The sequence below is a fragment of the Ailuropoda melanoleuca genome, chromosome 4 (assembly GCF_002007445.2).
Source record: "Ailuropoda melanoleuca isolate Jingjing chromosome 4, ASM200744v2, whole genome shotgun sequence".
In the NCBI taxonomy this organism is placed as follows: Eukaryota; Metazoa; Chordata; class Mammalia; order Carnivora; family Ursidae; genus Ailuropoda; species Ailuropoda melanoleuca.
The window spans coordinates 62,466,678-62,482,631 of NC_048221.1; the positions used below are offsets into that span (position 1 = coordinate 62,466,678).

General features: G+C 50.8%; 1 protein-coding gene across 3 annotated transcripts in view; it reads left to right on the forward strand.

Annotated features, from left to right (window-relative positions):
• LOC109490419 overlaps positions 1 to 15,954 on the forward strand; it is a 71,741-nt gene that overhangs the window by 48,826 nt on the left and 6,961 nt on the right. For 2 of the 3 annotated variants that reach the window (XR_004624820.1, XR_004624818.1), the window contains 2 exons: positions 10,047 to 10,166; positions 10,656 to 10,775. The gene's annotated coding sequence lies outside the window, so the exon portion shown is untranslated. The remainder of the gene's footprint in view (positions 1 to 10,046; positions 10,167 to 10,655; positions 10,776 to 15,954) is intronic. The other variant, XR_004624819.1, reaches the window with a different exon arrangement.

A 15,954-nucleotide genomic window follows, 5' to 3' on the forward strand; every position in this document is an offset into this window, starting at 1 on the left:
TCCACCTAAGTTCACCTTTGGCCAGAGACTAAAGGGAGCAGGAGAATGTGTCCCAGCCCCCCAACTATGAAGCAGGGAGAGAAGGGCAGGGGCTTGGTGATGGGTACTACGAGAACCAAGTGGCCGAGCAGTCCGCCAAGAGTCCAGTTCACTCCTCCGTCAAGATGGCACACACTTGGGTGACCCACTGAGGGGTCTGATGACCGCGTCTGCCTCCCTCACCTTCTCATGATGGGGGTGATGTCACAGGCGACTTCAGGGAACAGAACGTAAGGAATTGAGATGCCCTCTTCTGCGTGATGCCACACTGGTGAGAAAATCCAAAGACCAGAGAGAAGTGCCGAGTTGAAAGGAATCGTGGGTGAGAAGCCAGCATTCTCTGGAGTATGGGTGTCTGCACCAGCACCAACCAGAGATCTGAAGTGAGAACTAGAGGACGAGGCAGAGGGTAAGCAAGCGCGGAGCCCGGACAGTGTTTTGCCAGCTTAGGTGAGCCCTTGAGGGAAAAGGAGCCCCTTGTCTACACCACATTCTACCTCGTGCTGGAGAGGGAAGAACTCACTTCCTGGTTGCTTTGTCTATCTGGAAGTATATTTGACTGGATTTTCTTACTAATTTGAATTTATTAGATCTACTTTATGGACAGCGCTCAGCAAATCAAGAAGCCCGGTTGGGTGTCTGCTGTGTGCATAGCTAGATCCTTCCCTCATTCCGTGACTCCCTTGAACGTCCGCTCCACAGAGGCCGTCCTTAAGCGCCCACGTTGAACTTGCTCTTCTCTGTCATTTGCTATCATAGGCCCTGGTTATTTTCCCTGCCTAATGCTAATTATAATTAAAAAAATTTTTTTTAAAGATTTTATTTATTTATTTGACAGAGAGAGAGACAGCCAGCGAGAGAGGGAACACAAGCAGGGGGAGTGGGAGAGGAAGAAGCAGGGCTCCCAGCAGAGGAGCCTGATGTGGGGCTCGATCCCATAACACCGGGATCACGCCCTGAGCTGAAGGCAGACGCTTAACCGCTGCACCACCCAGGCACCCCATAATTATAATTTATAATTAGTTCGTTTACCTGTTTAGTTATTTGTTTGCCTCTTCCAGAAGGGCAAGGCCAGCATCTATATCCTGATGCCAGCACGGTCCCCGGCGCGTCACAGCAATGACAAGTGAGCGTAACTAAATAAACATGCAGAATGTGTGGTAGAAAATTAAATAAGAGCCACTGCTTTTTTCCTCAGACTTCTTAATATTGGGAGGAGACATAGATACTGAGAAGTAACAAAACCAGGCATTGCACATCAATCCCTTTTTAGAGAGACACGGCGATGAGTTTTGAAGAAAGCCCTGCTGGTGATCTTGGCCGTGGCGTGGGGTGCGTTGTAAGCAGAGAAGCAGAGCGGTCCTGGGTTCGTGGTGGAGACAGGCCAGCCTCCCCCGACCCCTGAACAATGCACTTCTCACTCAAGTGGTTTTTGACCTCTGGTGGGAGTGTGTGTGTGTGTGTGTGTGTGTGTCTGGCCTCAGCCTAAACCATCAGGTAATTTTGGTGTCATGGAGGGTCTGGCCTGTTCAGGGGGAGTTGTTCTGGATATCTTCTGGTCTGTCTCCCCATCTCCCTAAAGTCAAGAGGGCTGTGCTATTTCCCTCCTCTCTGGTGGTCCGTGTGCCTCTGTGGCCCTCAGGGAGTGACAGCAGCTTACACCCATTCTGACAGTATTTAATTCTATTATTCATGCCTCTTGCCTCTCTCAACAGTGCTTTCCGCACACCTTTCATTTTAATAAGAAAGTGCCCCCAACTCAGTATCAATAGCAACATTTTGAGTACTTCTGAAAACTCTTGAGGACCATTCAGAGGACTCTGGGGTGTGGCGAAACCAGGACTGGAGCTAGGAGGGTTAACAGTGCTTGCCTGGAAGGGGACCCTGGACCCTGCAGCTTATGGGAAGGAACTGGCCCAACCCGGAGAGTTCAGGCGGGCAACCACCTCGAGTGGGGGGGGGACCACCCGGAACTCGGGAGGCTTTAGAATTTATATTTTCATTAATGAATGCTTCAGAAAGTGTACTGTCCCTAATTCCCTTCCTTGAAAGATGGAAACTTTAATGTGCAGTTAATTAAATGTTGTGTTGATTTGCAAGCCCTGAGCTCTCAGAGGCCTCGGGGAAGTGGAGGCAAATTTAGAAATCAAACAACGGGAGGACTGGCTGTCCCCGATCTGACCACAGAGCGAGTGGCACTGTTTGCTCCAGACGCCCGGGAGGCGTGCGAGGCGCCCCTGTGGCCAGGACCTGCGTCCTGGGCCCGGTAGTGCCCGCACGGTCTGTTTACCGTGGAGACGAGCAGACCAGGGCCCGGCTGTTTTCAGGGGCATTCTTTTTTTTTTTTTTTTTCCCCTTGTGCTCCAGCGCTTCTTTGTACTGAGATGAGCTGTGTCATGCTGGAATTCTTTTCACAACAAACTCAAGAACCCAGCTGTGGCGCTGGAGGCAGCCGTGGAGGCTGAGGGCTTCTGCATGCTGTCACGTGTGGGGGGGGCAGTTCAGCTGCTAAGGTGGGTTCCGTGTCAAACACAGTGCCAGCTGGGCTGGGGGTGGAGGGTGGCAACTGCTTGCGGGTGGCTGGGGCTCGGCCATTGGAGGAAACCGAGGGCCGCCTGGATAGTCAGGTACCGAGGACCAGAGGCTGAGCGGGGCAGGACGACAGAGCTCACCTTCCCTTGCTGCCACCGATAGACGGGAAATGCGATCAAGGAGCTCAGGGGCTGGATTTCGCAAGCGCAAGTCGGGTTTGCTCCAAGAGCTAGCACCTGTTATCAGTGACAACCTTATCATCCGTTTGGCCCTGGCTAAAGGCACAACTTCCGCAATTACCAAATGACATCTTGCAGGGTTATCTGCCACCAGAGCACGCTTTCCTGGGCACCACGCCTGGCAAGAGCAAAGTGCCCATACCTGATTAAGAGCCACTTGTGTCTCGTTTGGGCATCCGAGTTCCTGACTTGTAACTCTTCTGTGCGGTCACCTCGCTTAGGTTGCCCTGAAAAGCTGGCTGAGTTTCCAGGACTGACTTTCGAAAGTGTTGGCGGTGCTACTATATTCTTATTACGAATAAAAATTTGAAACCCAAGCTGATAAACATATTTTTTTTCACACTGAATTCATCAGGAATACATTAACATTTTCTAAAAGGTAAAGACAGAAAAAAAAATGAAAGAATTAAAAGGAGAACATTAGGATGTATTTGGCCATTAGGATCCCCGTTTCCATCAGCTGCTGTTTCTGAGCCAGAACATCACCCCATGTAACTAACACTCGGGGAATTAGCCTATGGAATAATTATCACTCCTGATGAACAGAATAAGATCTTGTTCCCGTGTGTGTGCAGAGCCATTCATCCTAAGGAAGAAATCTGGAGTGAAAGCTCACAGCATATTTTGCATAGGTCCTGTAAAAGGATCCAGGCAAAACAGGCTTTGCAACATTACTTATGATCATATATGGAAAAAGCAGTTACTTTCTGCGGTGACATATGGCTGAGTTGGTACGATGCCCAGGAATCTCAGTGTCCCCCCGCCCCAAGAAGGGTGAGCCCCGGCTTCATCCTCTGCCCCAACAGCACAGGAAGCTTGTGGGGACATCACCGGTGAAGTAAAATCACATCCACGGGTGCCAAGACCAAAGCTGCTGTTGGGCTCTGGCAGTTGGCAGGTGTACTGTCCCTGTTTGCGAAAATGGTTTTTCCTAAATCAGGGAAATTATGAATGGAGCCCATACCCATCTGCTTAAAATTCAAGCATGGTGACATTCCACAGTACACCACGATGGCCAACAACAGTGATAAAAACACACTCTTCTATTGTAACGGTGGTCCTATCCGTAAATGATGGGATTTAGACTCTTTCTGATAATATTCCATAACCAGTAAACTCACTTCTGAAATTTCTAACATGGCCAGGCAAATAAATTCAGTTTTGTTATGGAAGAGGCAGAGAAATGTGACCACGTGAAAGCATGACATTCATAAATCCATTCCTTCATTGATCGGACAGTTACTTGATTCAGTTAAGCCTCCACGAGCGAGCGCCAGCCCTTGCTCAGCACGGGGGACGCAAACCGATCTTTCTCTTCAGGGTACCCTGAAGGTATCCGGTCTCGTGAGAAGGACAGCGATTCACAAGAAAGTGACCAAGTGATGCATGCTTTAGTCATGGGGATGCCTTGAGAAACCTCTTCTTCTTGGCTCTGGGGTGGGCTGAGAGGGATTTCAACCTTTTAGAAGGTTGAACACCTAGGTGTGACCCTGATTGCTGAGAACAGGTGCGGACAGCAGTGCCACTGGGACTGGCCCATCCGGCCGAGACTCGGGCTCTGCTGCTTCCTAGCCGTCTACACATGCTGGAGACCTCCAAATCTTGGCTTCCTCACTCTCAAGACAGAGATGGCAGGGCTTCCTGCTGCCCGAGGTGCTGAGGCTTCAGTGTGGAGTTTTAGGGAAGGAGCTTCACGGGACCGTGGCGGTTGTGAGCGCTCAGACAGTGTCAGCACCCTGTAATGGGGGGGGGGCGTGTGGGAGCCGGGCATGGAGAGGCAGCCCCCAGCGGTGGTGGGGGCCCCTATGGGTGAGTTTGCAGCAGGGGGAAGATGCTCTTAGGTTTGTGTTTCAGGAAGAACACTTTGGAGACATTTCGGTACATGAGTTGGGAGGGGGAAGGGTGGAGGGCACGGAGCTGTGGCCAAAAGATCCGTCTGGAGGGTGCAGAGGCAAACTGGACGAGGGCTTGTGAAGGCACATCCCCGTGGGCTGGGGGAGGACCAAACTGGGGACACACTTGGAAAGTCAAATAGGAGGGAGGGACTGAGGAGAGAGACAGAGAGAGGGGAAGAGGAGGGATGGGGAGGGGGAATGAGAGAGACAGAGAATCACACACAGAGATACAGAGAGATATAGAGAGCTAGAGAAACAGAGGGAGAGAGACAAAGAGAGAGAGAGAAGGAGAGAGGGAGAGAGAGGGGAAAATGGGGGGAGGTGGAGGGGGGACCAAGAGAGAGACAGGGATAGAGAAAGAGAGAGAGAGAGGAAGAAACACGGGGAGAGATGTGGGGAAAGAGAGACAGAGAGAGAGACAGAGAGGGGGACATGGGGGAGATTTTGGTGATGGGGCTGAGGGCCATGACACTGACTGAGATTGAGAATGCAGCAGGGAGGACGCTGAGTGCAGAGGGCGCAGGGAGGGGTGCCACCCCCTCTTCCAGAAGAGGGGCTGCCCCCTGACAGTGCAGGTGTGTGTACGGCACTTGGCTTACCCCCAGTCCAGAAAGTCACTGATGAGGTGGTTCCCTCCTGCCTGTTCGAACATTCCCAGCTCCCCAAGGCTGACATGTTCTCCGCGTTCACACAGCGGCACTTGCCCGGAGCTGTGGGCCGCGATCGAGCAGGCAGCCGACAGCCGAGCAGCAGAGGGACGCTGTGTGGTTTGGGGCTGGACTGAGTCAGGAGTCGGAGAGCTCAGGGGCAGGTGCACCAGCAGCCATTCTGACTGCGGGTCTGTGAGGGCACAGCCGCATCCACAGGGCTCCATGCAGCCCCCCACTGCACCTGCTTCCTCCCTCTGTGCCCGGGGGCTTGCAGGTGCTGCCAGACTCAGTCCTCTGCGCCTGCACACATTCGTCAACACCCAGGGAGCGCCTCCTTGTGCCGGGCTCTGTCTCAGGCCCAGGACACCGCGATGTTCCCCACAGATGGGGCCTGTCCTCTCTGCGCTCTCTGTCAGGAGAGGAGACTGGTGTTCTCATCTTGTCCTTCAACTGTGGCCTGAGGGGTTTGATCTCTTGCTAGAGAAATTCCAGGCAGGCAGCAGGTTGTGATTCCAGAACAAGGGGCTCATCCTCCCACTTTGAAGCCGCAGCTGCTCTGCCTTCTGGTAGCGCTTCCCTCGGCCTTGGCTTCAGAGGCCCCAAGGAGCTGTTTTCAGGGGAGCAGGTCCAGGTTCTCCCACAAAAAATATGTTCTGGGGAAATGCAGACAGTGTGGCCTCAAAGAAGAGGGGAAGATATTGCCTTCCCTTCTGCAGGCTGGTGCAGACTCGTTAGGGGTCGAATCCGCGGATTTCTGTAAGGAGTGGTACGGCTTTAGCCGATGTGCCTTGGTACTTTGCCCTAAACATTCACGGAGCACTTTGTGCAGGGGCAGGGCCTGGGCTAAGCCCCACCACGGAGTCCTGTGAGGGCAGGGAGTACAGGGGACCCTTGGACGACAGCAAATTGAACTGACATGTGGATTTTGTTCAATAAATGTATTGGAAATTTTTTGGAGCATCCCAGCAATTTCAAAAAACTCGCAGACTAACTGCGTAGCCTAGAAATACCAAAATAAAATAAAATAAGGAAAAGGTATTATTGTAAGAATGCACTACGCAGTACATTTTATACGCAAAAATGTGTTAATCCACTGTTTATGTGATCGGTAAGGCTTCTGTCAGCAGTGGGCTATTAATAGTTAAGATTTTAGGGAGCCAAAGGTTATGCATGGGTTTTCCACGGCTGGGGGTTTGTTCCCCTAACCACCGCAGGGTTCAAGGGTCAGCTGGGTTTGAGAGTCTCTGTGCTCTAGGCAGGGGCAACTGCAGTTCAGAGAGGTTAAATAACTGGTTCCTGGTCACACAGCTAGTCATGGATGGAGATTTTTTTTTTTTTGAGAGAGAGAGAGAGAATGGCGAGAGAGGAGAGAGAGAGACAGGGCAAGCATGAACACTCTCGAGCAAGGGTGGAGGGAGAGGGCAGAGGGAGAAGGAGAGAGAGAATCTTAAGCAGGCTCCACACCCAACGTGGAGCCCGACTTGGGGCTCCATCTCACGACCCAGAGATCATGACCTGAGCCGAAATCAAGAATTGGGTGCTCAACTGACTGAGCCACCCACGTGTCCCTGGAGATGGTTTTTGAACTCTGGTCTTTGGATTCTGAGAACAGAATTCATTATGTTATAGCCTACTGCCTCTTCCATAGTTCTTGATTTTCAATGATTTCATTTTCCGCTCTTATCGGGCACTTCAGCGGAGGAACAGGAGTTTGGGCGTAGCTCAAGGAAGAGGGACTGGGTGGAGGGTGAGGCTAGTGGTAAATTCATGGGCTATTTGTAAATCAAATGAGCCCTCTTCTTGCATTCAAGTGGCGCACTCCATGCACCTGGAATATCTTTCCTTTAAAACAGCGAGGAGCAGCATGCAGTCCTCAAGCCTTAGCAAGACAACCCTTCATCTAATAATTTCAGGTACAAAACCCTTCGTTCAGGTTGTGGAGCCCTTTTGAATGCGCACTCGCTGCTCCTTCGGGGCGGTGAGCTGGTCCTCCTGCTGTGGCTGAGCCTGGCAGCCTGGGGCGCAGGGAGAGCTCTAGACAGAAGCTCACCCCCGCGCTCTAACATCTGAGGTCCTGTGCACGCAGCTCGTGCCCCAGTAAGGAGTCAAAGAGATGCAGACTTCTCTCCTACCCACACACATCCTCAAGGAAGGGTCCAGCAAGATGTTCCCTTTTCACTCTTTGATAAGTAGTCGGTGGAGGAGGAAATCCTGCGGTTATTCCTCCGTCCCTGCGCTGTCATACTTCTTGGGCTGCTCCTAATCCCCAGCCAGATGATAGGTCCCCTCTGTCCCCACTTCTCCAGCAACTAAAAGTCACCCATGGATCTCTGTTTGGCGTTCCTGCTCTGGGGTTGGACTTTGGTGCTTACCTATCTCTGCTTTGTTTAAAATCCCTTAATATTTATGAAGGGAGAGATCATTCTTTTCTAAAAACCCCTGACGTCCTCCCAATTCACTGGTTTCTAGTGCACAAAAATGTGTTTAAAACACAAAAATTTTCGGATTCTGCGTTTCATGCTGCTCTTGGCCAAGGTTCCCCTCCCCTGGGAACCATTCCTTCCCACCAAGTCCTTCATGGAGAGGGCAATAGTAAAGGGGTATTTGAAGCTTGGGTGTATTTGTAGACACTGGAAAGTATTCTGTATATGTGTATTTATATACGTAATTCATAAAAATATGAAGACCATACACGTTTTGCCCCTTGAATTATATTCATGGAAAAAACACAAGAGTAAAAAGAACTACCTATGAAGACAGGTCACTTCAAAGGGCCACCAGCTCTTGAGGAAGTTGGTAGGCTGTACGCGGATTCCAGAAACCAAGTCCTGCCTCTGTCCATGGGTTAAGAGGTATTGGGAGGGCTGCTTCTTCCACCCAGCATGGAGGTGCATCTCGTGCCTCCTGCCAATGGGAGAGGGTTCTTTGTCATCTTGGGGTCCGGGGCTTCATGGGACTGGAAGACTCCAGGTGTGGGGACCGTGATGGTCAATACGAAGCAACCCAGACCACCTTCTTCCTTGGTTCCATCCCCAAGAGAGCGGCAACAGGCTTCCTCCCCCTCCCTCATCTGTGTCTCGTCCAGATACAGTCTTAGCTCTAAGATTATATCCTGAAAAATTTTGTTAGAGAGCAAACCCCTGCCACTTTCTACCATTTCTGACGACTTCAGGTTAATGACCCGGACCTAATAGTATCAAGTCAAATTCAAAGGAAAGTCACAGATGATGAGAGACAGCCAGATCTTGTTCTCACTGAGTGTATGGCGCCCAGTTCACTAACAGGCGAAATCTGAAAGGCATTCAAAAGGGAAGTTGGTGGTGACTCACCTGTGAGGTCCTGGCTGCTGGACTGGCCTTGTCTGCGGTTAGATTCTGATAGGCTGTTGCATTGGAATTTGCCACGTGAGCCGGGAGGTCACTCTGTCCCTCCTTTCCGGGCTTGGAGACCATGGTGGGTCTGTTGGGCCTTCTCCCTGAAGAAATGCTACTGAGGGATTTGAGCCACGGGCTTGGTCAGGTGAAGCTCATTGCCGTGGTTAGGGTAAACAACACTCGGGGTCTTTGGCCCTCTGTGTGACAAATGCTGAGTCTGTGGCTAACTTGGGGGGGGTGTCACTGCTCAAATGGGCCCTGTGGCCTTTCGTAATAAGAGCAAGGGAATTGGCATGACATTGAGGTGGTCTTGGGGAAAATGTGTGCGATGAGGGGGACTTGGGGGATTGTCTCATTGCTTTCCTCTTAAGCTGACGCCTTTGGGGGGGACGACAAGCCTAAGCCCGCCCACACAGATGAGAACCTACAGAAATGGTTAAGCCCTCCAGGGAAGGATGGTCCAGCCCTCTTTGGCAACTTCTGCTAATGTCCTAACAATCCTCGTTGTCCGGACCGCCTTCTTTCCTATTGAACTTCAATTCTTCTTACCGCAGTTCAAGCCACTAGCTTCTCTCTACCAGATGGGGATGAGGAACAGCTGGTTACAATCTTCTGTGCGTAATTCCACAATTCTTGGAGAAACGAACACACACACACACACCCCAAAAAGCTCAGAGTCCTACCTTTAGGATTGTTTCTTCCCTCTGGAAAATATCCCCCAGATTAAATATAAATTAACTTTCGATTTCTCAAAAATCTTATTTCCTAGCCGATACCATTTCCATATGGATGTTTTACAAGAAAGTAGTGGACCCTTAGGTTCTGGAGTTTAAGAAGTCTTGCCAATAAACTTTTGAAAATATGAATTAGAAGTCTTCCTATGGAAAGACATGTCATAAATATTAAGTTCTTGGAACGAAAGCGTCCATGAACCTAAGGGTGTGTGTGATATTGTCTCCCAGAATCTTACGGCATCAGGAACTGGGATTTTAAATTTGGAAAATTGTGTGCGCCATAGCAGCTCGTACTGTGTGAGAGGAGAAGCTTCAGGGCTTGGCTCTGCTCTGTTTTTATTTCCATCATGGGTCACTTTTGCGTATTTTGATGAGATTCTACTGATAGAGGAACCAGGATGTGCAGGTAAACGGTTGGCTTCCTGTTGGACCACACTAGAAGCAACGGGTGCGCGGGGTGGGTGGGGGTGAAGAGAGGGTGCCCAGACAGCAGTGGGAGTCCCTGGAACAAAGCAACACCTTCCTGCCTCTTCTTGGCTGCCCCCCGCCTTTCCACTCCTGACACTGCCCTATACTATTACAGCCGCCAGCAAAACCCAGGAACCAGAGGACACCTGGAAGACCTTTGGAGAGGCCCCCACGGTGGGTGCAGATTGCTTGATGGGGAGGGCATCACTTCTGATTTTGCTGCAAAGGACAGAAGGTAAGAATGATAAAGAGAAGGAGAGAAGAAAGGGCGAGCTCAGTGGAGAGAAGGGGGAGGAACAGAGGGGGGAGGAAAAGTGCCAGGGGAAGGGGAGGGAGGGGCAGGGAAACAGCTGTCAGTTCCTGGGAAGAGATGCCTAAAGTAACAGTGACATCTCAAGGCGCAGCAGCCTCAGGGCTGCTAAAACCTTGCTTGTTGGATTCGGCCCCTAAACCAGCTGGCAGCTTGGCACCCCCCTCCCACTCTGCCACCTCGCTCTCCTCTAGGCAGTGGGGGTGGTAACAGGGTCACCCAGGGAAACTCCACTCACCGCGTCCTTCATGACGTCCCCGTTCTCCCTCCATTCCCATCCGGACAGAACTCGTTCAGGACCTCCCTGGCCTTCCCTCCTTCTGGCTCCATCCCACTTCTCTCCCCCTGTCCTCAAGCCCCAGCAGCTCCCCTAGCTCACAGCAGCGCCCCAAATGTTCATGCTCTGTCTTCTAGTTGGCACCTGCCTCGCCAGCTGCCTCTCTAGCCGCCGGACCTTGAACCCGGGGCCTCTGCCGTCCAGAAGAGTTGGTGACCCCCCGGGCCAACCAAGCGTTTCTTCACAGCATTGCACAGGTTGTACCCTCAATCTGGAATAAGAAAAACCACCACCACCAAGAAGCTCACGTGAGCCCAGGCACGGGCTAGCCTTTCACCCTTTGAGTCAGGCACCAGGATCATCTCCATTGTTCCAGAGGAGTAAACTGACGCTTAGAGGGGTTCACGGGCTCACGGGCATCTTGCCTCTGCAGAAAAACCTATTAGATAAGGAGAGAGCGAGAGGAAAAAAAACCTAGCATACATTTAGCACCTACTGTGTACCAGGGTTATGCCAGCCACGGATGTGTGTTCCCAATCTAGGATGCTACGACTAGAATGCCAAGCTGTCCCATTTTTCTAGAATAGAGATTTTTGATCAATGTTGAGTGAAAGGAGAGACATCCTGTCTTCTGCAGACTTTGTTGGTTTGTTTTTTATCTGGTGTGATAAGGTAAAGAAGTTTCTCTGTCTGCCTCTTTCCTCATTGTCAATCTTTTTTGTTCCTCTGCTTGCAGCTGTTGTCTGTCTTTGAGGCTCACGAACCCCTTGCAGGAAGAGCTCTAGAGAATTTGGGAAGAAGGGGGGTGGGCAGGAGAGACAAAAGGTGCGTTGTTTTTCAAGAGGCAGGGAGACATAAGGAAAATAAAGGTGTTCTCAAGGGTGTCGCCTGCAGCCTTGTCAGGGAACATTTCTTTAGATGGCTTCTTCTTCCCTCCCTTGTGCCTGGCTGGTTCGTCATCATTTTTTAACATCTCTTTGGGGACAGGGACATGAAAGTGAACAGCAGGTCAAAGTCAGGAATTTGGGGTTCTGGGGTGGTCTGGTCTGATAGGTTCCCTTCGTCTGCGGCTGTGCCCTTTGAGGGGGCAGGTGAGGCTGGCTCGCGATTCCGGTCACATCACCCGCCCCTGGATGACAGCATCACACCTTCATCCGTCCATTTACATTTCAAACCACCACCCGCCTGCTCATGATTAATTATTTAGCAATGCTGGTCACTTGTGAGCATTTCTGAGCTCGTATTTCACGTAAAAGGTCCATTCCTTTTTCATCCAAATCTTGTTTCCCTGAATCCTTGTGTAGTTTTCGAAATGAAATGGTACGTATTCCTTTTGAGCCCCCCGAGCCAACGTATTGGCACCTCTTCTTTGCAGCGGTGCTCCTGGATACTGGGTTAACTGGGGGGGACTCGCCTGTCGGACTCCCCCTCTCTGCCTACCTCTGACCTTGGCCAACTCCCCATTTTATAATCAGTAAATAAAAGGGTTTGGAATGTTGAGTCCCAAGGTCTCCTCTATCTTTAATTATTGTTGGGATCTAGGAGAAGTCATGGAGGGACACGGGCGTTAGAATTCAAGAGAATGTGGGGTGTCTCCACTGGCACTTATCTGCTTATTTCTGTGAGACACTGTTTAAGTTAGGTCATCTGTCCACATTTTACTTTCTTTGCCTCTACAACGGGGATGGGAATTATAGGTGGCAGGGGTGGGGGCTAATGGGAACACATGAAGAGACAGGAGCCACAGGTGTTGAGTGTGGACCGTGAGGAAGGGGCTAATCTTGACCTTCTCAAACAATGCCAATAAAATGGTGCACAGAATCAACCTTCAAGAACAGTTAGGCAGTTTATTATGGGGTTACCTTTACCCCAGGCAAAATTCTTACCCGTACGAACGTGGCGTAGTGGGAGCACCACATGGCCAAACCACCTCAGTTCTTGGAGTTCAAAACCTGAGGTTTGTCCTCTAGACTTTTTTTTTAAAAATATTTTATTTATTTATTTGACAGAGAGATAGACAGCCAGCGAGAGAGGGAACACAAGCAGGGGAAGTGGGAGAGGAAGAAGCAGGTTCCCAGTAGAGCAGGGAGCCTGATGCAGGGCTCGATCCCAGAAGTCCGGGATCACTCCCTGAGCCCAAGGCAGATGCTTAACGACTGAGCCACCCAAGCACCCCTGTCCTCTAGATTTTTGAATTCTGGTTCTAACACTTATTAGTTGTGTGACGTTGGAAAAATTTAATTTTCCCCAGCCTTCGTTTCATCATCTGCAGAATAGTTCCGATTCAACCTCGCTCAGAGGGGATATTGTGGAAAAATTAAACGCCAACGGTAGGAACACCTCGCAGACAGTGGGCGTGCAAATGATGACTTTGCTTCCTTAACATCATGAAAAATTAAGGTCTGTTCATAAATGAGTTCGGACCAGTTCTCAAGACAAAGAAGGAAAGTCCAGATTTTTCTGTTTTGTCACCAAAAGTATTATTAGGCTTTCAAGAAAACAGAGTGCATCCTTCATCACATAATAAAACTGAACCTACTGTTTTTCTGGCCAGGAAAAAAAAAAGCATAAATACTACTGCCATCAATTCTCTGTGCACATTGTGTCTCGTCTCCCTGTTTTACAGTTTTCGGAAACCAGAAGTCCATCTGTCTCGAAGACCTTTCTGTCTCTAGAAAAGAAAACACTGTCTAGATAGAGTCGTGCTGTTTCACGTGGCTGCCTCGGAGCCCCCTTGCACTCTTGCCTTCTGCTGGCAAGTGCACGAAGCCGGGATGCTGATTTATGGCTGCCTGTGCCCCGGCAGGTTAACCCCTATCACAGGTCACTCTGTGTGTTAATTTCATCACAGCCTTCCCCAGCTCTTCCGTGGTGAGAGCACAACAGAGGACACACTGCTCGATGCACATTGCTCATTTACGCCCATGTGAAAAGAGCAGCTAGAATGTCCTGGGCACCGGCCCCTTCCTCCACAGTGTTTATACAGTCCCGAAACGGTCAGAGAGCTAGCGATCTATTAAGCCCATTAACACACAGCACACCGTATTACTTGATGGAGAGGCGTGCGCTTGAGAACATTAAAATCTCGACTTATTTTTCCAGTCTAGACCCCCCCCCTTTACTCATTAGTTCTGAGCTACACACTTCGTATTTCAGTTCAAATGTCCCCTTACACAGTTAGAGGCAGAGAGAGAGCAGGGTTCTGGGCTGTGGGCAGCATTTGGCATTTAGCGCTCAGACCATAGTAAAAGAACAACAACAAAAATGCATCTAATTCCCATTTCTAATGAAAAGGTGATCAAACTGTGGGAGTAAGATCCCATTTAGTTCTCAAGTAATTTCTGGGCTTATACAGGGGTTGGTGCATCAGGCCCCGGCTCTCTGTCTTGTATAAGGTTGAATGGCTGCCTGCGAGGGCCTCCTGTCCTGCTCGGGAGAGCCCCCAAGCCCTAGTGGGGAGGTCAGCAGGGACCCAGGTGGGAGGAAGGCAGAGTAGAGGGTGGAGCCTGGGGAAGCCTTCTGCCCATCTCCTCCCTCCGTGTATTCGCGGCAGTCCCCTGGGCCCATCATCCTCCTGGCTCCCCAGCTCCCCTCTCCCTGCCGCCCCCCCTCTGCCTGGCCGGTCTCAGGTACAGCCCAAATCTCCCTACTACGTGGCCGGTGCTTCAGTCGTAGGGATGTGGTTGGCAACCCTCAGGACCTTATTTCCTCAACTGAGCTACCAAGAACAGGATTGCCCATGCCTACTTTGCAAAATTTGTTAAGAAGATGAAATGGAATAATACCCAATGATATTAATAAGAGAATAAAACAGCATAAACACACAGGTGTTAAAAAGAAATCCCTGCCAGCTGAATAATAAACGAGTTGGAACTCCATGGCCAAACTCTGCATGGCCGGCGGCGGCAGTCACAGGAGGCGGGGTGGCACCTTGACCCTGTCAGGTGACCTCCCATCTGTTGTGGAGGAGACTGGCACGAGGATTGGCCAGGGTGCGAGGTGCCGCCTGGCTGGAGCTGCTTCCCCTCCCACTCTCCCCTTCCGGCCCCGGTCTGGTTGGTAGTGCGAGCCACTGCGCCAGGAGACTGGGTCTCCGAGACAGGCGTGTGGGGCGGAGGAGCGGCTGAATGTGCGGGGTGGTGCTGCCCACCTACCTTCAGCGATCACTCGGAAGGAGTACTGCGTTACACTGGGGGAGTCTTAGACAATGCCGGGTTCCAGTATGGGGTGACTCTTCTGCACACAGGGAGGCCAGAAGGCTTTTTGGATAATAATCACTTTTCCTATATCCTGCCGTGGCCGCCGAAGGTGTCCCTTGGGCCAGCGCTAGGCAAACACGGCGAAACTCTGAAGTGTTGTTGTGGTTCCCAGTGTTTTGTTTTGTTTTTTTAAAGTAAGTCTCTGAAAACAGTTAATACTATCCAGGCACGGTGGACAATAGTCAGACTGACATTCCGTCTTCATTTTGAAGAGCAGTTCAATGGGAGTGAGATGATAACACTGTTAAAATAAGATTAACGACATAATAAATGCTCACATCCCTGACGATGGAAAGACATATAATGGACGGCCGAGGGTGGTTACGTGGAAATGTCATCAGTGGCCACAGAGGTAGAGAAAGTTACTATCACGGAGGAGGAAGTCAGGCTGTGCCTAAAATGGGATCCAGAGTGGCCACAGCCTCAGCGAGATGGCGCTTATTTTCCTGCTGCATGGAAGTCTGGACGTATGGTCAAGGGCTCTGCGAGTCTTACCGTCCACTCCTCTGTGTCTCTCCTCGGGAGTCACCATGGCTTTGCTTGCCTAGCACGCTGCCCTCCGGGGATGCCCATCCTTTATCTCTTGCTGCTTCTTGCTTGCATGTGGGTGTCCATTCCCGGGGACATCTCTTGGTCCAAGGGAACTGCTCCGGAGCTGTCTAACACACCTGCACTCCTGCCAGCAAGAAAGAGGGATGGGGAGGCTGTGGCAAAGGGCAGGTGCCTGCTGTTAGGGCAGAAGCTCCCACACGACACCCTCATCTACACCCCCCTGCCCAGGCCGTAGTTACGTGGCCACACCTAGCTAGCTCTGTCCTATAGCCAGTGCTTGGCAAAGACCAAGTGCTATGGAAGAAGTGGAGAACATACTGGCACCACTGGTGGTCTCAACCGATCATGTAATTGAAGGGCTTCTGGAACGTGCCTTTTGCCTTCCCTTCCACTTAACTGATGCCTAAAGTTTCTCAATAACATTGAGTCTCTCATTAAGACAAACTGGACTTCCTTATACTATGACCTTCGCCAGGTCACTTGTAGGGTTCCTGGTGCTAGTTCTTTCCCCCCAGCAACCCCCCATGGTATCATGGTAATACCATGTTTTTCTGCTGTCCCTACGGGGAGAGGGCAGAAGCTATTATAGCTGCCGACACTTACTGAAGCTTACAGCACACCAGAT